We start from the raw sequence: 22,053 nt of genomic DNA, 5'->3' as shown, positions 1-22,053 counted from the left end.
CTTTTCCAATGCTTAAATGTTAGTAAGGTTACTTAAAACTTAATTTCAAATGTATATGCATCTGTTCCATCTATATCCCCCCAGGAGATAACCTAAAAACCTTAGAAGACATCTTATCTTGGTTTAGCTCCAGTATAAATATAGAAACCTGTATCCTTGGCAATTTGAACATTTAACTGGGACTCTCTAAAAACCAACACCCCATCCCTTTCAGTCAGTGCTATACAATTTCACCCAACTTAACCTTCCAACCGGGCTTAACAAAGATGGAACCTCCGGCACAGTTATAGACTGAATATTAACTACCCACCCCCACCTTGCTCTAATGCCGGTGTACTACCCGACACTCTTAGCGACCATATACCTGCTTTCATTGACCATTCATCCTCCCCCTACAAAAACACCACCAGTATAGCCAAACCCACAACCTAGCCTCCTTCAACCCTGAAATATTCTCGGAATGCCTGAAACACACTGACTGGTCACCTCTAAAAACCTTGCCACTAGACAGTGCAGTCTCCTATTTCAACAGAACATTCCTTACTATTTTAACTAGCCCCCCCTCAGATCCAAAAGAATCAGAACCAGTCCCTGCCCCTGGCTATCCTTTGAAACTAAACACATCATGCATCAACATGACAAAAAATGGAAACACTACCAAAAACAAAACACCACCAACTCCCTCCTAGAATTTAAACAACTATGAAACCTAGCCAAAAAACAAATAACTAAAGATCGGAAAATCTACTACAGCAAACTCCAAACCATGCACTTAACCAATCCCAACAAATATCTTCCATTCTTCACACTGGTAATGATAGCAACACCTGCCCAGACCCCACACTTACCAGCCTAGAAGCTGCCACTAAATTCAACTCATTCTTTATAGATTGCATAGCAAAACTATCCTACTCTCTCTGACTCCCCTCTTTAGCCCCTCTCACCCCAAAAACCAACCTCCCTGTTCTGCCTAAAACCCATCCCCACAAACGCAATAAAAAGGCTTCTCCTCAAGCTAAAACCTTGTTGTAACACACCAGGCGATCTACCCACACACCTTCCTAAAACATTCCGCTGAAGCCATAGTCTACCCCATATCCATTCTTATAAATAGATCAATCCAAGAATCTTACATCCCAACCATCTGGCACCACACATACATCATCCCTCTGCACAAAGGTGGTAAAAACACTGACACAACCAATTTTAGACCCATAGCCATACTTTCCCCCGTCTCAAAAATACTAGAAAAAATTATGCATTCACGAATCATGCAATATCTAACTCACAATAACCTCATCTGCCAGACCCGAAATAGTTGTCGCCTTGGCCATAGCACCATGACTGCCCTCCTCTCCTTTCTGGAAACCATCAACCTAGCATGCAACAAGGGAAATATGGATCATCTCTATTTTCAGATCTATCCAAAGCATTCAACACCATCTCCCACGCCTTACTCCTATCTTACCTCTTATTCTTACATCTTTCTCCTTCCACCTTAGCCTGGTTTACCAGCTACCTATCAAACCGCCAAAAAGCTGTCCAGTGGAAAGAATATCTCTCTCTCTCTCTCTCTCTCTCTTCCTATCTACACCCACTGGTGTTCCTCAAGGCTCAGTACTTGGCCCTCTACCCTTTAACATATTTATCAATAACTTCTACTACTTCATTCCAGAAGCCTCGGTTATCCAGTATGCAGACGACTCTACCATAGGTTCATAGGTTCATACTAGGCTATCTGCCCTAGGGCATTTATAAGCCTAGCCAGAGTATGTTTGGCTTTCGCCACCCATTTTAAATTAATTTTGCTATGCCCTCATCTACTCTTCCTCTTTCCCCTCAGAAGTACTCCTAAAAACTAAACTTGCCTTTTCCAAAACACAATTCTGGATGCAAACCAATAATTAAAATCCAGAAATAATGCCCTAAACGCTAGCAAAACAAAACTAATGATTTTTACCCCCAACAGAAACTCCACTCTTGACAGAAACCTTTTCTCCACTATAAGCCGGAATAACACCCCTTTTGAAATAGTTCCCAGTACCAAACTGCTAGGCATCATCATTGATGAAAAACTGAAGTTTAACTCGTACATACACTCAGCTGTTGAGAAAACCCACCAAAAAATTGGCCTCCTGTACAGACACAACTATTATCTCAGCCTTGCCACCCAACAAATACTTGCATCTACCTTCCTCCTCCCTTGCCTCATGTATGGTGCTCCTTTATTCACCTACCTCAATTTAGGGTTACGTTCCAAACTTGAACCCTGCTACCTTAAAATTTGCAAATTTTCCACCAACAAAAATTCATCTCATCACTGCCACTTCCTACACACCCTCAAATGGCTAGAACTGCCCATCTACCTCAGATATCTGCAACTTACCACCGCTCACAAGCTCCTCTTCAAACCAGCCGACTGTCCTTCATACTCCACATCACTAATACCCTACACACCTTCCCGCACCCCAAGATCTGGGAACCAAAATCTCCTACAAGTGTGCAAAACCCTCCTGTGTCCCTGGCCAACTGCTACTAGCCTGCACCCTAGCTAATCTATGGAACTCTCTCCCTTCTCCACCACGCAACATGTTTAACCAGAACAACTTCAAGACCCACCTGCTCACACCTATCCTCCAAATGGGAGTGCCCCTTTCATGACCCTGCCTAATCACCCCTCCAGCTCATAGACGCTTTAAACACTGAAAGATAAATGTTTATCTTGATATCAAACAGAATATGGTGAATTTATTTTATTATCTCTCTCTTCCAACAGACTATTCTCTAAGAAAACCTCTCTTTCAAATGCCTTTTAAAGCTGAAACCTCAAACAGATCAACTAACTGCTGCACCATCTGCATTTTGAATGGTCTAAATATTTCCTCTCAAAATACTCTAATATGCATTAATACGAATATGTAATCTCTTTTCCAGAACTGTTCTAAGTATTTATGCATTAATTTACCTATCTACTATGTAACCACCTTATTTTTTTCAAATGAAAGTTTACACATGAAACCCTTAAGCTTATTCAAATTATTACATGTTTTTAAACTGAATACTCCTAGAATTATTTTATTTTTATTTTTTATTTTACATTTGTTAACTGGGGGTGTCTGAGCTGAAAAGGCCCTTTTTCAGCAGAGGCCCGGGGAGAAAAGCTCCACTAAGAAAAATTTTACACACATTTAGTTTTTTAGACATGATCAGTATACACACAAATTACAAGAGATGTTTTTATAGTGGTATGTGGCACATAAACAATTACAGTGGAGAGAACAAACAAAAAAATATTAATTTTAAAAATAAAGGTAATTAATGGATTTGTGGTGTATAGCTGAAATTTGGAACATAGGTAGAATACGTACATAGTACACAGGTACAGTACGTACATTATGTAACTTTTCTTACCAGTCCTCACTTTTCCATTGCTAGGAATGTTGCTATTGGAAGCCAATGACACAATGTTACCTTAATGTTTTTTCAGTTTTGTTACATTCTTAAATTTCTCTGTTTTATTACCTCTCTTATTTACTACTATTATAATTAATGTAACTTAATGTGGAGCTTTTCTTCCCGGGCCTCCACTGAAAACGGGTCACCATGACCCAGTGAACTCTCCCGGTCAAGAAATGCAAGTAAAACAAATAAGTAGTACAAAACTAGTGGGAATGTCTGACCATAGTTTAATTTTCTTTCTCCACTGTTGGTAGATTCAAATGTAAATCTCGATCGGTTGTTTATTTAGCTTGCTGCCAGTCTTGCCCAGCGTTTTATGTGGGCAAGACTGACAGCGGTTTTAACGAAAGAATCTGAGCATTTATATTGTATTAGGAAAAATAAGTGTGAAAACGCTTTGGCGAAACATGTTAATGACCACCCTCAGCACAGTTTTACTTTTAGGGTGTTAAGACGGTTTCCCTTTGACATCAGGTGGGGTCCTTTCCAACTATTATTAGAGTGCCTAGAAGTGATTTGGCAGCTGAAACTCTGTTGATATAGACCTCCTGGTCTTAACGACAGAGTAAGTTTATCTTGCATTTTGAAACTCAAAAGTATGCAGAGGTAATTTTATTATTTATTTTTATTTTTATTCTGCATTTATGACTTATTATTTTTTATGTTTTTCTTATTTTTCGTCATTAAATCGGTTTCATTTATTATGTTTCGTTTTTCTTGGTTTTAAACATTTTATGTTTAGACATATTTTCATTGATAATTTTTCATTTTATTGTGGTCAGCTGTTTGATTTCAAAACACAATTTATAAAGATCTGACTTTTGTATGCAGTAGCACTTTAAGAAGCTTTGAGATCAGCTTTTTCCCACACATTGATGTCAGCGAGTTTTAACCAGTTGGTTGGTCCATTCAAATGTACCATGTGTTAATTGTGTATTTAAGGAGTTTTTTTACATTTGTTACCTTTTGATGTTTGTCTGAAGAAGTTCAGTTTTCTTGAACGAAAAGTGGATGTTAATAAAACACTTAATATTGGACTCTTTGCTGCTGGTTCTGCTGACGTGGATTTTGTTTTATTTATCATAGTTTAATTTTTGGTCAATACATTCAACATGCAGTTTAAAAAAAAAAAAGTCAAACCTTTCCTGATGGCTCTAAGTTATGGTCCTCGTGCATACACTATCTGCTACCTCGTCTTTTGCGACTTCATAAATTCTCAGCTAGCCAAACTGGAGCAGTCTTGTAATAAGTATACAGTTTGAAAAAAATGAACAGGTACAGGAATCTGTTATCTACCTCACCGCTACGAGTGTTGAGGGGGAAAAAAAACAAAACAAAATATAAACTGAGAAGCTAGTGGTCTTAAAACATCGTTGATGAGCTCAGTCATAATAATTGCCAAAATTCATGATACCCAGGTAGTGTTTCAAAGCAGCAAGCCTTTGTCACAGACCAGCAATCCTCAGTAACAAAACATCAGATATATTTTAATGTTAAACATATCAGCTTTTGTATACTTAGTAGTTGAAAGTATGCATATTGTCCAAAACCTTCAACTGTATAAAGCTATTTTATGACGTTACTTTCCACATACTATACAAAGGTCCTCCATGAACCTCCACTATTCAGTTTACATGCTTGTTCATAATGTGTTAATGATCCATTTTTGTAATTGTACAAATGTTCTTTTGTGAAGTTACTGCTCTTCTGTGCTAATAACCCATTGTTTGGAATTGTGTAATTCGAGTTTACTTTGTTGTTGTTGCTCTTCTACTGTGTTGCTTTTCCCTATGTACTGTACTGTGTTGCTTCTGTTGTATTGTGGAGCTTTTCTCCCCAGGTGTCCACTGAAAATGGGCTCATCACGGCCTAGTGGACTTCCCCGCCTAACAAACTGCAGATAAATAAATTGTTTAACTTCAAACCAGCCTTTTCCATGGCAAGCAATATAAACTTGCCTGTAAAAGGGCATTTTAGAAAAGACTACATGTCTATGTCCAAACCACATAACAAGATCAGGTCTTAAGAAAATCATAACACATACATACAAAGACATATGTAAAAAGACTAAAATCACTTTTGGCTAACTAATGCAATAAAGCCTTCATCAGGTCTGTGACAACTAAAATCAAGAAAAACTGCATAGCTGTCTAGCCATAAGCATAACCTAACTAAAACACCATGAATATAAAAATAAATGTCTAATCTCTAGTAAATATCCATCCATGTGTGTTAGTTTGCATAAAAAACTAAGTTATTAACAGCTCAGAAAAAAATGTCAGTGCTTGGCAAAAGAAAGACAGTTTTCATATTTACAGCCCCAAAAAACATTTTCTTTAACAATAAAAACTAGTAGAAACGCACACACACACACGAATACAGAAAACACTGGATGAAGATGAGTAATGTATAAAACTGTGCAGGTGGCTGCATGAGCATCTACCAGTATTGTAAACTGGGGAATTATAAATACTACATGGTAATAGTGGCATGAAAAAGCATGTGTGTGGAATTTACTGTTTAAATCTCTGGTGTGATGCAATAAATGTAATCAAAGCTGAACTGAGATTAAAGTAGTTTAACAGATACATATATATATATATATATATATATATATATATATATATATATATATACATACACATACTATACAACTTTTTTGTTTAGTATATTTTTAGTACATAAAGGTATTCCTCAAAAAAATTCCCTAAAAGCATTACAGATTGTGTGGCAGCTTACATAAATTAAGCACAAACAAAATAGAGCAACAGTAGTCAAGTCCTGGTTTTCTGAATGTGTTTAATTTCATCTGCCAGCACAATTTTTTTTTCTCCAGCACACCATTGATGTTACCTTCAAGCTCATCCATCTTCAAACAGCCCAGAGTGATAAATTTAAAACCAGTATGTCTGGGATGTTTAAATTAATAAGTGTTTGGATAAAGTGTTACTCTGGCATTTGTCTGATGTCAGGAAGATGACCTTAAATCCTCCTTTTCAGTTTATTCATAGTCTTGCCCACATAAAATGCAGGGCAGTCATTACACATTGCCCTATATACAACTTTTTCAGTGTTAGTTACCGCCTGCTGATTTCACCATCTTAAGATAGGGGCACTCAAGTGAGTTGCACTCCCAAGTATTTGCAGAAAGTGCATTTAGCTTGGGCACAGGTTTTAGTGCTCATGCCGTCCTGATGTACCTTATTTTTCTTTCCACATAGGTACATATGCTTCTGCTCTTTTTATATACAAAAGTAGGGTGCTCTCCTAAAACCCGTACAAGCTGCTGTCAGTGAGGATGACCCAGTTCTCCTTAGTGACATTAATTGTATTGAAATTCCAGATGTAAGATAGAGTACAACTGTCCTTAGTTTTCTCTTTTTGGTTAGGGTGTCCTTGTTGCGTAATTCTACCAAAAGTCTTATTCTACATAGGGTCATTGTTAATTTTAGAATCTCTAATGGGATTCAGGATCATATGTTATGTGTTTGATTAGTGTCTTCTGGTTAAGAAATAATTTTCAAGATCATTCATATTTTTGAGAAAAGGGGCCAGATTTGTGTTAGTGTGCTAATTTTTGTAGCCTTATGATTTTATTACCTTGTGTTTAATTTTTAGTCACTGCATACGTTCTCTGTGAAGTAAATAATTCACTCTTCTTGGTTTCCTGTATGCTACTAATTAATTTTCCTCTGTCTTTATCAGTACTGACAGTCATATTAAGGAAATATACAGACTCCCAGCTGATGGAAGTGTAAATTTCAGGAAGGAGGTGAAGTTGTTGTTGTAATGGATAAACTCGGTGAGTTTGGATTTCTCACCTTGCCAAACTATAAATACATCGTCAATAAAGCAGATAGGTGGTCATCAATCTCCGGTATTCACTTTGCACTACTAAATGTTCTTCGTGTTTCACTGTTGCAGTCAATACATTTGGGTAATCTGCTGGCAGGCTGCCCTCAGTTGGCCTGAATAATAGTCTTGGGTCCTGTGTCTGTTACTGTCTCCTCTACCAAGACGTCAGGTCGTCAGGGGTATAAAACATGCAGCTGACTCCATTTTAATCGGTCTTTCTTGCCATGCAGTGCCCGAAGCAGAAGCAGTTCACAAGTGCTGGTCGTCCGACTCCTGAAATTTTCGTTTTCGAGTTTCAGAACCTAAGTCTTCAAACTAAAGTTAAGTACCCCATTGGGGAAACTTTTTCTTGCTCCTTATCGATGTCAGTGAAAGTTAATAATTGCATTACTTGTGGGAAGGAAATACTTCATAAGGATTTCCATTTGTACTGTATTCCTTGCTTAGGCCCTGACCACAATGTGCTTTGCTGTCGGTTTTGTGCTAAATTTAACCAAAGCACTATTAAACATCTGTATATTTTTGCTTCTAAATATTTTGGTTCAAGATTTAACTATCCTGAAATGTCATCTGTTAGCAATCTGACTACCGGAATTCACAAAAAACGAGACAGACCGTCTAGGTCCAAAACAGACGAAGCTTCTAAACCAGTCGCCGGTATTCAGTGAGGTGCTTTCGCAGCCCCTGATGCCTGCTACTTTTGAGTCGCAGGCCTCTACCGAGACCCATTTGGAGTCAAGTATGCCACGAGATTCTTCCAAGTATTGAACCCACGGATTTCTCTCCCTTGGATGGGTTCGGAGCCGCTGAGGAGGCATTGGCTGCTGAGGCTGTTTTCAGGCCTAAAGATTTGTATATTAAACCGGCACCATCATCAAAAACAAGGCCAAAAACAACTTTTATGTCTAAAAAAAACGATGCATGAGCCATGTGCTCAGGCCCCTATGCCTAAAAAAACAAATGATCAAAATGGCTGAGGATTTAATTACCTTGATCAGGGGTTCCCAACCCCCTACTAAGAGGCCTAGGCAAGGCGCTGATTATGAATCTTCAGATCAGGTTTCCATTTCCTCTGATTCCTCTTCTGATCAGTAATTTTCTATCCTCCTTTATGAGGACTCTGATGTAGAAGAATCCATCCCTTCTGCTCCTCCTCCTGAGGATTTTTCTTTTGGGGAGACTTTGCATACCTTAAGGGAACATTTTCATTGGGAGAGTCAGGATTTTTCAGAATCCAAAAAAGAGGCTTAGGGATTTTCTTCCTCAGCATAGGCCTTTGGCTATACCTCCTGTTTTAGACATTATTGATGTTTTCTTAGAATCCAGCATTGCTCCTGATTCCCTGCCTCTAGCTCCTAGTAAGCCAGACAGATATTACAGGGTTCCTGACTCCCACAAGTTTCTTTTCAAAAATCCTACTTCTTACCCTGAAACTATTTCTCAGGGTCCCAAGGGTGTTAAGGGTTCTATTGCTAAAAATCCTACTCCTTCTGCTAGAGACTCCAGGGTGCTGGATAGATGGGGTAAGAAGGTTTATACGTCTGCAACTCTGGCAGTTAGGGCCTTAAACTGTCAATTTCATATGCTTAAATATCATATGTCATGGGCTTACTGAAACAGAAAATGATGTTGATTTCTGATTGTGTGGAAAATAGAGTTACAAGATTTATTGCATTCAGCTGAACAAGTTGGAAAGCATACTTTGCAATATGGTTTTGATTCCTTGGAGGCCTCTTGTTGGGCCGCCATAACTGGATTTGTGATAAGAAAGCATGCTTGGCTCAAAGAGCAAAATCTGCCTGATCATGTCAAAGCTAAATTGATGGAAGCTCCTTTACAGCAGGACAGTAAGTTTGGTAATAAGGCAGAAGAAGTTTTGAAAAAGATGGAAGACTAAGCTAAATGTATGCAAACTGTGAAAGATTTCTTGCAAGTGCAGCCACCCAGGTTCAGTAGTCCCTGACCTACTAAGAATTAGCCCTTTCCAGTACCCAACAGAGCCGCTCAGGTCAAACCCAGACACTCCAAAGGCTCCAGGTTTCAGTCACAGGGATCTTACAGGACAAAACAATGGGGTGCCTCCACCTCCAAATCAGGAAGTAGCAAAGCACCACCCTACGGTAAACAGTCTAAATTACTTTCCTCTGCCATTTCCAAGCACTTAACTTTTGGCAGCCTCTTTGAGGGGCAAACTAGCAATTCATGCTCAAAATTGCCATCTAAGTACCCAGTACAAGTGGGTATTAAATATAGTATCCCAGGGGTACAGATTTAATTTCCACACATTGCCAATTCCAAACAGATGGCCAGATCTGCCTCCGAATCAGTGGACAGAGGCCCAGAAACAAGTGATGTCCCTCATGGATATGGGGACTGTTCAACTTGTACCAGAAAAGGAAAAAGGACAAGGTTTTTATTGTACTTTTCCTGGTACCCAGAAAAGACAAATCATGGCGTCCCAATTCTGGACTTAACCATTCTAAATACTTTCCTGCATATTCCAAAATTCAAGATGCTGACACTATAACAGCTACTGCCTATGCCGGGCAAGAATGCCTGGTTGGAAACTCTAGACTTAAGAGGCTTACCTGCATATCTCAATCAGGGAATCTTGCAGAAGATACCTCCACTTCAAAGCAGGCTATTTGCATTACCAGTTCTCTGCACTGCCCTTTGGCTTATCTACTGTGCCCAGGGTCTTCACAGTGTCTGGCACCAGTGATTGCATTTTGCAGATAAAGAAACATTCAAATATATCCTTATCTGGGCGATTGTCTAATTCAGGCAGAGGACAAGGACACTTCTGCAACATCTGGCATTTGTAAAAAGGCTTCTAACATGCCTAGGGTAGACCATAAACGAAAATAAATAAGTGGTACCCTCTCAAACAATTAAATTCCTGGGTGCAAGCATGAATACAACTGCCCAGATGGCTTATCTCCCGCCAGACAAATTCAATTGATGACATACTTCAAACAAGTGGTCACAAAAACCCAGTTATCTGCCAGACAAATTCTGCAGGCTTTGGGGTTCATGGCATCCTGCATTCTATTAATTCCATATGCAAGACTGCATATGAGGAAACTTCAATGGTACCTAAAAAGCTTATGGAGTCAACATTCACAGCCTGGAAACAATGATTCCTCTCATTCCTTGCCTGCAACAGGAGTTCCTTTGGTGGGCAGATGCCTGACACCAAAACAAGGGACTGTCATTCATTCTACCCCCTGCCACCCAAACCCTGACTACAGACTCATCAGACTATGCTTGGGGGGCCCATCTGGCAGGGAGATACATTCAGGGCAAATGGAGCCCATGTCAAATGCACCTACATATCAACCAGAAAGAAATGCTAGCTGTACAGAATGCTCTTACAGCTTTCAAGGACTTACTTCATCTAGGACAACTACTGATAAAGACTTACAACACCACAGTTGTGGTACATAAACAAGCAGGGGGGTACCCACTCCTACCCCCTTTGCAGACTAGCTATGGCCTTGTGGGGCACAGCCTTGACCTACCAAATACATCTACAAGCTCAATTCCTGCCAGGAAAGCAAAATACTCTGGCAGACGACCTAAGCTGAAATCGTATGGACCCAAATGAATGGAAACTGTATCAACAAATCTTTAGCATATTGACACGAAAATGAGGGAGCCCTGGCATAGATCTTTTTGCCTCTCCCCAAAACTACCAGTTAGACAGATTCTGCACAAGAATTCATCACAAAAAAGCTTAATAAGTGGATGCTCTATCCCTCAGCTGAAAAGACCTATTAGTCTATGTCTTTCCCCCTCTGCCTCTTCTCTCCAAGTTTTACTAAGTCAGACAGGAAAAAACAAAAATGATTCTGATTGCTCCGGACTGGTCTCGCCAACACTGGTACCCACTTCTAAGGAATATTTCACACCTTCCTCCATGGTACTTGCCTCAGACACGTCATCTATTGTCTCAGCAGGACTATCAAATTCTGCACGCTCCGCTCCAAACTCTGAATCTTGCAACATGGCTAATCAACTAATTTCACCAGCCACAACTCTTAGTAAACCTGTGATGGAGGTCATTTTGGAGACTAGAAGGCCTATTACTAGAAAATCTTATGCTGACAAATGGAAGAGATTCTGTGCCTAGAACCAATCACAAAGAATAAACACAGCAATTCCCAATATTCCTCAGATTTTGCAATATTTAACTGAGATGCTTCACAAGGGCCTATTTTTTTCTTCTATTAAAATCCATGCCTCTGCCATCTCGGCTCATTACAATACAGAGCCTCCTCTGTTTTCTCATCCCCTGCTAAAGCAGTACCTCAGAGGGGCCAAACATTTGAGACCTCCCAGGAGAGCACAGACTCCTGTATGGGACCTCAATTTTGTGCTGGAAAAACTCACCCTACCTCCTTTTGAACCAGCTGCCACTGCAGACATAAAATTTCTTTCTTGGAAGACATCCTTTCATTTAGCAGTCACTTCAGCTAGAAGGATTTCAAAACTATATGCTCTCATGGCAGTGGACCCATTAATTATCTTTTATCCTAACAGGGTGGCCCTCAGGACCAATCCTACTTTTATGCCTAAGGTGGTATCCAGTGTGGCCCTTAACCAGACCATTCATCTGCCAACCTTTTCCCAAATTCACAGAACAAAGGGGAGCGGATTCTACATTCATTGGATGTACACAGACAACTAAGATTCTACATAAGCAGGACAAAATCTCTAAAAGTCTGAGCAACTACTGGTGGCATTTGCTGCAGGGGCAGAGGGGAAGGCTATATCAAAGCAGACCATTTCAAAATGGATAAGCCGTTATATTCGTTTCTGCTACATGCACCATGGTAAACCTGTCCCCAAGGTGATCAGATCCCATGCCACCAAGGCATCTAGTTCTGCAGCTTTTCTCAGAGGGGTTCCTACCAGAGACATTCTAGAAGCTGCTACTTGGTGCTCAGTTCATACGTTCACAAAACATTACCATTTACCGCTCTTTTTCTAAATCCAGGGCAGGCTTTGCCACTGCTGTCCTGCAGGGCCTTATACCTGCTCCTAATGCTGTATAATTCCATCCTCCCATCCATAGCTTTGGGATTCTACCCAAATGTAATGACTGCAACAGTGAAAGACGAAGAACATAGTGCAGTTGTGTACACTTACCATAAATGTAGATGTTCGAGTGTATTCACTGTTGCAGTCTGGGTTACCCACCCGCCAGCCCCCTTTCTTCTCTAATATTATACCTCTTCTTTCCTTCACTGTGCTCAAAAGCCTTTGTGGTGTATTTGCTTTTAGTTGGAGGTAATTTTTTTTTCTATTCTAAACTGCATGCATATATATATATATATATATATATATATATATATATATATATATATATATATATATATATATATCTCTGTGTGTGTGTATATAATTTTTTTTTTTGCTCCCCATTTGGGGTCACCTGACATCTGGGGCAAGAAAAACTGATTAAAATGGCATCTGCTTCATGTTTTATACCCCTGACGTCATGGAATAGGAGACAGCAACCGACGCAGGACCCAAGACTTTATTCAGGCCGACTGAGGGCAAACTGCCAGCAGATTACCCAAATGTAATGACTGCAACAGTGAATACACTCTAACATCTACATTTATGGTAAGTGTGCACAACTTTATTTTCTTCCTCCAATTTCCTAAGGCTACATTGGCCAGGCTAGGTGGCATAGCTACACCCATGACTATCCCCCTCATCTGTTTGTGAGCCTGGCAATTGAAACTCAAACAAATTGTAACTCAGCAGCAGGTTTATTTGCTTTCCCAAGCATTCGTTTTGCCCTTCTGTAGCATTGTTCCTGCTATAACCCTCTGTAACTGCTTCAATACAGTGGAATCCTACCCAGCTGCAATACAACTCCCAAGGCTCATGTCACCAGAACCTAGTCCACATGAATAGGAATTATCATCACAACAATTACAACCAGAGATGCAGTCTCCCAAGGTTCCAGAGAGTAGAAGCGAACTACCATATGAACCCAAGGAGGTAGGACCAGAACAACTGGAGGAGGAAGCAGTAGCTGGGCGAAAGAGTTGAGGTACCTGAGGAAGAAGTTTCTACCCATAAGGGCCACGAGCCTGCAGACAGAATTAGCTCCCAGGATCTAGAATCATTTGAAGAAATCGCTGACAGCAGGCCTCAGTAGGAGTTAATTGCAGATATGCCTGGAGGAGTCACTCGGATGTAATTTACAGAGGACTTAAATTCATACCTCGGGGAAAGAGTGATGAGATACAGACCGTCATTGATTTAAAAATGTATGTGAGAAAGTTGAATTTGAAACTTTTATCTCACAAGAACAATAACATAGAAGACAAACCCATCAAAAAAAAAAATTAAAAGATCCAGTAGTTTTTGCCCTCCCTGCATCCCACACTTGCAGCCTTCGAGACAAAGTGCGAGCTTGACATATGAAAAGCTGTCAGAAAACCACCAAATGTTTGTTTTTTTTAATATCTCGAAGGGTGGGATATTAGCACTTAAGAATTTGAGCAGTGATGGAACTGTATGTGTTATGAAGGCTGACAGGGGTGTGGACTTAATCGCTGTCCTTCTATTCAATGCTGCAGTATTCTTTACATATGGGTTGTATTTCCCCTAATGACACAATGTCCGCCCTGTATTCGAAAAGGTTAGAAGCACTGTCGGTACATGGGAAGTCACAGGCAGGCACTATATTGGCCATAAGAGGGACGTCTGCACATATCTTCAGAACTTTTTCACAGCCATTCAGAAAGGTTGATTCTTAAATTCGTTCTGCCATTGGATCCCATTGCTTTGTCATGCAGCTTCAGATAAGTACCCCATAAGGTTTTAATATATTGCTACTGCCTTTTGTTTTGTTAATGTCATCCAGAAAGGGCAAGTGTAGGTTTGGAAGGCAAATTCCACATAAAGGTAGTCACAAGCTGTGCTTATTTTGCTTAGGGGCCTACTCAAGACCACCAGTCCTGCACCATTTCTCAGGACTTCATTGCCAAAACATTGTGCAGTTGTCTGTCTGCTTTGAATTTATAACGTAGAAAAGCAGAGACTCAAAACGACTAGCTAGAAATGCTGTGGAGGGTTGCACAAGTACTTCTGAGCAGTCTGTAAAGAGGAAGGTCAACAAGGCTAGGCCCGAATCCTCTTTAGCTGTGCCTGGTCCCCCTGACAATACCCCTTGAGGTTTATGAAAACCCAGCGATATGACTGGAGGTAAAATTTGCTTCCTCGGCAATTACAGTGATGGAAGCCATCAGCAGTGTGGATCGTAGCACATTTGAGACTATGCAGATGTCTGGTTTGGATGGCTTGCAGGAACCACATCTAGTGATTGCAAAAGACTCAGGGGAACTGCTTCAACTTCCTTGTTAAATGAACTACAGAGGTTAGGTCTACGTCAGTTTCTCCTCAACAGGATAAACCTGTGAAAAGGAAGCCAAAGAGTAGGTATGTTCCCACTCCTTCTTCCCTAGTGCCAGATTTGGATGTTTTTTCACACGGCCTTATTAAAGCCCAAATTACTTTGAGGCCTACTATTTTGCCTTCACCCATAGCAGGCCTGGCTGGGTCCCGAGGCCTTGTTTCAGGACAGCCTGCAGAACTTCAAATTCATGACACAGATTCTTAGGAGTTTTCGTGTGATGACTCTCTTTAGAATACTCCACTCAAGTTCTCTCTCCTCTGGAATATGCTTCCCCAGAGGAGGAGTCTTAATGGGGGGATTCTCCCATGTGAGAGCTTTCCTTTGGAGAAACTATTAATGCAACGAGGGTATTTTTATTTTTTAGTGGGATTTCTCTCAAGTCTCAGTAGAACAGAAGAGATTATGAGCTTCTTACAGGTGGAGGCCCCTGCACCTTAAGCAGTCACTCCAGTTATGCTAGCTGCATCCAAGACCCCTGACTTCCAAGCCCGTGCCCCAAAGAGACTTGATAGTTTCTATAAAGTGCTTGAGGATTGCAGATTTCTTTTTAAATGTCCCTTAGTTGACCCTGCTGTGGTTTTCATTACTTCATACAAATCCTCATGGTTATTTTTCTACAAAGTCGCTCCCTTCTGATAAGGAAAGTAATATTTTGGAAAGGTTGGGCTAGAAGGTATATACATCTGCCACCTTGGCTGTCAGGGCAATTAATTACCAGACACACATGTTAAGGTATGCCTTGGCTTTGCCTTCACAGGCCACCCAGGCTCTCCCTATTCCCAGATATAGAGGCTAAATCTCTGGTCCTTTCTCTCACCATCCTCCTCTTAGGTAGCTAGACACACTGTCAAGTGTAGTTACTACGCAGCGGCGCCCTCTGCCAGAGCAGCATCTTCTGGCTTTGTTCTAAGATGACATTCCTGGTTACGTCTATAGATGCTCCTTAATGACATCAAGGCAGACTTGCTTGATGCTCCTGTTGACAATTCCTCATTGTTTGGAAAAGCAGCTGCAGAGTTTTTTAAATCACTGGAGGAAAAAGGTAACTAACTACAGGATTTGAAACAACTGGTTTCACCATTTCCAAAATTTCGTGGAAATTTCCCTCCCAAGACTTCCTTTAAGAAACTTGCTCATTCCCGCACTTTAATTTCTGGAAATTGACCCCACAAACCTTCTAGGAGGCACCCACAGGCCAAGGCTCTTACTACTACAGCTGCAGTTGTGGCCCCTCCTCAGCAGCCCTTTCAACTGAGACAAAGTCCTCTGTGATGCCTTGCACTTTTTTCCAAGTCATACCCGTCTGCCCCTTCACCTCCCCTTTCCCTTCCAGCTTGGATGGAGATTAGCCAGGACTTCCAAGTGATTTCAGTTATCCAAACAAATACGTAAGACTTGGAAGACCCTCCTTCCTTTTCAGGGAGTACCTCAACCTCCCTCCAGTCAACTGCATTTGTTTCCCTTGATTCTGGATTAATTTTCAGGCACCATTCAGTCTGTCCCTCCAGACAAGCAGAGAAGGGAATTTTATTCCAGGATGATGCTAGCTCCAAGGAAAGATGGCCATTGGAGGTCTATCTTAGATCTATCCCTATTTAAACACCTTCCTGGTGGTGCCTTCCTTTAGAATGCTATCCCTATCTACTCTTCTGCCTCTGGTCCCCATCAAGCTTTTTTAGTTTCTCTGGATCTGAAGGATGCATAGCTGCATGTCCTTATACATACTCTCTTCAGAAGATTTTTGTTTCTCGGTAGGTTGTTTGCACTTCAGATTTATTGCCTTCCCTTTGGTCTTTCTACTTATCTAAGGATATTCACAAAGTGCTTAGCCCTAGCCATTGCATATTTAAGATTGAAAGACCTTCAAGTTTACCCATTTATAGACAATCTGCTGTTTTTGGCCAGCAGCCCAGACCTCTTAACTCAACATCTGAACCTAGTCATCCCTTTTCTGCAGGCACTGGGTTTCACAGTAAATCTCAAAAAGTCATGTCTCACACCATGTCAGGATTTGTTATTCCTGGGGTGCAGGTTTTGCACAGATTTGATTGTTTTTCTCCCTGTGGTGAACGCGACCTATCTCAGGGCATTCATGAAGGCTCTTAGGCGTTTTCCTTCCATAACGGCCAGGGAGTTTTGAGACTGCTGGAGTTCATGGCTTCTACTATTCCCATGCTTCCGTTTGCAAAGATGCACATGGAAAAGTTCCAGTGGTTTCTAAAGATAGTTTGGTTCCCAGCATGCTCATCCCTTAGATGTCATGATTCCCTTTCTTCCCTACTGGATGGTGGATGCAGCAACTCAGAACTCTGGTTTAGCTATTCACATTACTCAAGTAGCTAAGCAAATCTTCAGATGCCTCAGACTTGAAGTGGGGAGCAACCTTAGCTTCCAGGAAAGTTCTGGGCCATTTGTCCCCTTCTCAAGGGAAGGAACATAACATGAGGGAAATACTTTTAGCCTTACAGACCTTTCACCATTTGTTTATGCCAGGACTCCTAAAGATCCTCACAGACAAATACCATGGTTCTTTGGTACATAAACTGGGGGGCACAAAATCTTAGTCCTCTGTCGCTTGGCCAAAGCTTGGGAATTGGCTGCCCCATACAAAGTAACTCTGCATGTTGTGTACCTTCCCTCAGCGCAGAACCTGGCAGACGCATTAAGCAGGTCCATGACACCATCTCATGACTGGATGCTCCACAGGGATGTGTTCCTGGACCTAGTTCTCCTGTGGCGTACTCCAGAACTGGATCTGTTTGCCTCCCGTATGAACAAAGGAACTTCCTCACTTTTGTGCCATGGCCCCTCATTCTTGAGTGTGGAAGGTGGACACCCTCTCATTCTTGTGGAAGGGGGATATTTTTCTATGCATTCCCCCCTTCCCCTTAATTCAAAAAATCCTGTTAAATTCTACAGGAGAAACCCAGTGTCTTGTTAGTGACTCCCTTTTGCCAAGAGAACACTGATTCCCTCTTCTGCAATTAACCAAGGGTTATCACTACAAGTTACCTTACAGGCTGGACCTACTCACTCGGAAGAAGCGATCATTGATTAACCCACATTTGCCAACTCTACAGCTGACCCTGTGGGTGATTAAGTTTTGATCCTTTTCAGGCACCTAGTCTGTAAGGACGTGCTAATTTTGCAAGAGGCCAGGAAACCCACTACTAGAAAATCTTGTATGTCCAAGTGGAGAAGATTTGCCATTTGGTGCCAAAAAAGGAAAGTGGATGCCTTTGGTGCGGACATTCCCCTAGTGCTTTCCTTATTGGTGCTTATTCTGAAGAAGTTCTAATTACACTACAGGATGAAAACACAAAAATAAAACTATTTGTTCCTGCGAATACTTCCTGCCTCCAAGCCTTCTTTCAAAGTGTTTCTTTTTGATTTGTAAGTTTCTTTTGTTGCTTTTTATGGTTTTTGTTGGGGTGTGTGCGTGTGTGTGTGTATATACTAAGCTATCTGCCCGAGGGCATTTATAAGCCTAGCCAGAGTGTGTTTGGCTTTCACCAGTCATTTTAAATTAATTTTGCTATGCCCTTTTTTGAGGTTAGCATACTGTGCCTCTGTCTAACAGTGACACAGAAGTGATACTCTGGGTAAACCTATGATCTCCCATCCACTCATCAAGATTCCTCTTGAAGAGAGTCAATGAGGGACTCTGCCCAACCTGGACTGGGATTTTATTCCAGAGTGAAGGGAACTTCTGGGTTATGAATCTGTCCCTCCAGCATGTCCTATTTATTTCAGTGCTGAGGTTCAAGTCTTTCGAGCACGTAGCTCGATGGGATTTGGATTTTCTGAGGTGCAGCATGTCCATTAATTCCGGGTTGGACATGGCTTTATACGTCAGGCACAGATTGTCTCTGAGCAGGCGGTATGCCACTGAGTAGAGCTGGAGTTTCTTTAACAGGCAGCATACGGCATCTGTTTGAGCCCTTTGATCCTCTTGGTGAGGTACTTTTGGGGTCTGTCCAGTTGCTGCAGGTGTCTGGTAAGGTACATCCCAAAAGGGGCATTGTACTCAATTATGGGCCTGATGAGGGATGAGTAAAGAGGCAAGATGACCTCCCCTGATCTAGATGTGAATCCCTTCATGATTAGGTGGGCTATATAAAATGTTTTTCTAACCACTTTGGCCACGTGGTTGTCAAATGAGAGATTGCTATCAACTTGGGTCCCCAGGTCCCTAATTACTTCTGTACTTAATGGATTACCACCTATGTGGTAATTTGTGGGCACTTTTTTTTTGCCAAAGGGGATGACTATACACTTTTTGGCGTTTAGCTTGATGCCATGGCTCTGGCCCCAGTTGTCTGTTTCTATGGGGCCCTTTTGAAGGATGCTTGTCGGCTGGAGAGTCTATTATGGTGCCCAGTTTGCAGTCATCTGCGAACTTGGTCAGCCACAGTCCTTCCTTGTTGGCCTGTACCTCTGAGAAATATATACCGAACAAGAGAGGTCTCAGGACTGAGCCTTGTGGGATGCCACTTGTAACTGGTTTGGAGTCTGACATGGCTCCAGCAATTCTAACCATGTGGGTTCTGGCCTTGAGCCAGTTTGCAAGCCATCTAGTGACATAGGGGTTTATATTTAAGCTGGTGACTATCTATAATGCCCGAGTGGGGTATTGTATCGAAGGCTTTTGCGAGGTCCAGGTAGGCTGTGTGGACCACCTTCCCCTCATCAGTGGCCTTGGTGACTGTTTCAAAGAAATCAACCAGGTTTAAGAGGCAGGATCTGCCCTTAACAAAGCCGAACTGGGTAGGATCCAGTGTCTGTAGGTCCCCAATATCTTTATTTATGAGGTCCATGATGGTCCTTTATATAGCTTTGCAAACCAAGCTAGTCAGGCTTATGGGGCGATAGTTTCCAGGATCCATTGAGGCACCACCTTTGTGGAGAGGGGACCACTGTTGCTGTATGTCACTCTTTGGGTACATATCCCGTAGTAAGGCTGAGATTGAACAGTAGTTTTATGTTTGGGTTTAGCTCTTCTTGGAGGTAATGTAGGACCCAGCCCGGGACATTGTCTGGTCCCATTGATTCTGTGTTTTTTGCTTTGGAGAGGGCGGCTCTTACCTGAGCATTTGAGATGTCAGGGGGGGCAGCACTCTGCTGGGATAGATATTTGCCCTTTTGGTCGGGAGGGGGAGGGGAGAAGTTTGCGCTGAACCTGTCAGCTAGGATGTTGGCATTGTCTGTGGCTTTTGGTGTATTTTGTCATTTTGGACTAATTCTGCGCATATCTGGGAATTCCCACCCAGGTTCCTAACATAACTAAAGAAAGCCTTGTGATTATCCTTAGTGTCCTGTGCAATTTTTCTCTCGAAGCTGTCATTAGCCGATTTTATGAGTGCCCGTAGTTTGCTAATACTGATCAGAGATGCCTTCCCTTTTTGGGATTTTGCTCTATCAAGTAGTAGCTTCCACCTATTGTATAGTTTGTTTATGGCTGGAGTCCACCAGACAGGATGTCTGCCTTTGGAGGATTGGGTCTTGGTTTTATTTGGGATTGCATGATCCATGCATTCCCGAAGGTGATCATAGAATGCGTTTATAAAGGATTGTGCGGTCTGGGCCATATTTTCCACAAGCCAGGGGGCTTTGAAGGATTCCACCTCAGATTTGAGGAGTGTGAAATTTGCTTTAGAGAAGTATTTCACTGTGGTGTTCCGGGCAGGAGGTGGGGTCGGGATGAGAATATCCAGTGAGATTAGTTTATGTTCTGATCTTACCAGTAAGGGATACACTTCTGGTCTGGAGCATAGAGTCCCCATGTTGGTGATGATCAGGTCCAGTATGTTTTCCCCTCTTGTGGGATTGGTAACAAGTTGTTCCATAGCATTTGAGTTTATAAATTCTAGGAACCTTTGGGCTAGGGTGCTGGAGCTAGAGTAATGCTCCCAGTCTATGTATGGGTAGTTGAAGTCACCCAGTATAATGGTGTTTGAAGAGACCTTCATATTTTCCAGTGTTCTCAGGAAGGCCGAGTGGGGTTTTTGGGTTTGGGAGGGTGGTCTGTAGCAGGCATAGACTTGGTGCTTAGAACTGTGTCTCTCATACGGCAGGAGATTGTAATCTGTACAGGTATCATGTATACAGGGTGTCTGATGAACCCGGCAACATTTCAACTAACAGATCTGTGAGAACTGTTAGCTGTAATGGTGTTTCCTCCAATCGGGAGGTTAATGGTCCAATGCTTAACATGGATGACATCAGAGGTCTTGGAAACAACAGTGCTCCTTCGATTTGCGAGTCCCCCAGAAGAGTGAGGTCAATAACTGTTAATGGGGATGTCAGTAAGATTAAGATTAGCGAAGGAAAATTAACAGCAGGTGCTTACTTTCCAAGGCAGGATTCTGCAGTTCGTAAGAAAATAATGTTATCACCAGCTGATTTTAACGGTGTTTCAACAGCTCCTGCTGTTAGGAGTCCAGTCTTTGCTAGTACCTTATGCCCATATTTCCCATTCAAGTCATGTTTCTGCTCCTTGTGAAGGAGAGTTTTTGTCCCTAACTGATTCTGTCGGTGTAAACTCACTTCAAAAATCAACAAGGAAAATTAATGGGGTGTCTAATGTACACCAAGGCAGTGTAGCTGTTCCTTCAACAGCTTCATCAAGAGACACTTACGGGACAGGTGTTTGTAATGATCTAGTGATGTCAAATATTAATGAATCTATTATTATACCGGAGTCATTCTAGAAGGTTTAGTGTCCCTGTTACTCAGCACACAGTTATTTCTATAAACAGATATGAAGTGTTACAACAAAACCAGGTCAGTGAAGGTATGCAGAGAAGTGATTCTACAGATGTTTTTTTGTGATAATAGGGGTAATGGGTATTCTCCCAGTGTTAGAACCATGGTTAACCCTAATGTACAGCATATTTATGGTCAAGGTAACCACCAAGTTACACAACCCTACAGCTCTTATGCCAATTCTGAATTATTGTGTTTATTGAGACAGAATTCTGGAATTAACCCCTTCCTTTTAGATAATACTGAATTAGATAATCAACATACTACTTTTATGTCTAACACCAGAAATCATGTGTCAGTGGAGTGTAAACCCATTATGAGACTTGAAAGGAAGTTCATGTCTGATAAAGGTTTAGAATTTGACATCCAGTTTTTGAAAACGTGTTTACAGTTGGTCATTGTCCCTAAAGGTTTACGCATTGGCAATTTTCCTAACAGGACAAAGAGAAATTCCATTTTGAATTTGTACTTGAGTAAGGTGTTTAATGAGGCTGGACTGAAGGCCCTTCAAGTCATCATTAATGATAAGGTACAGT

This window comes from Protopterus annectens, chromosome 5.part0 (genome assembly GCF_019279795.1).
Source record: "Protopterus annectens isolate FY-2018-M chromosome 5.part0, PAN1.0, whole genome shotgun sequence".
NCBI lineage: Eukaryota > Metazoa > Chordata > Ceratodontiformes > Protopteridae > Protopterus > Protopterus annectens.
Note: the sequence above shows the minus strand (reverse complement) of the source record.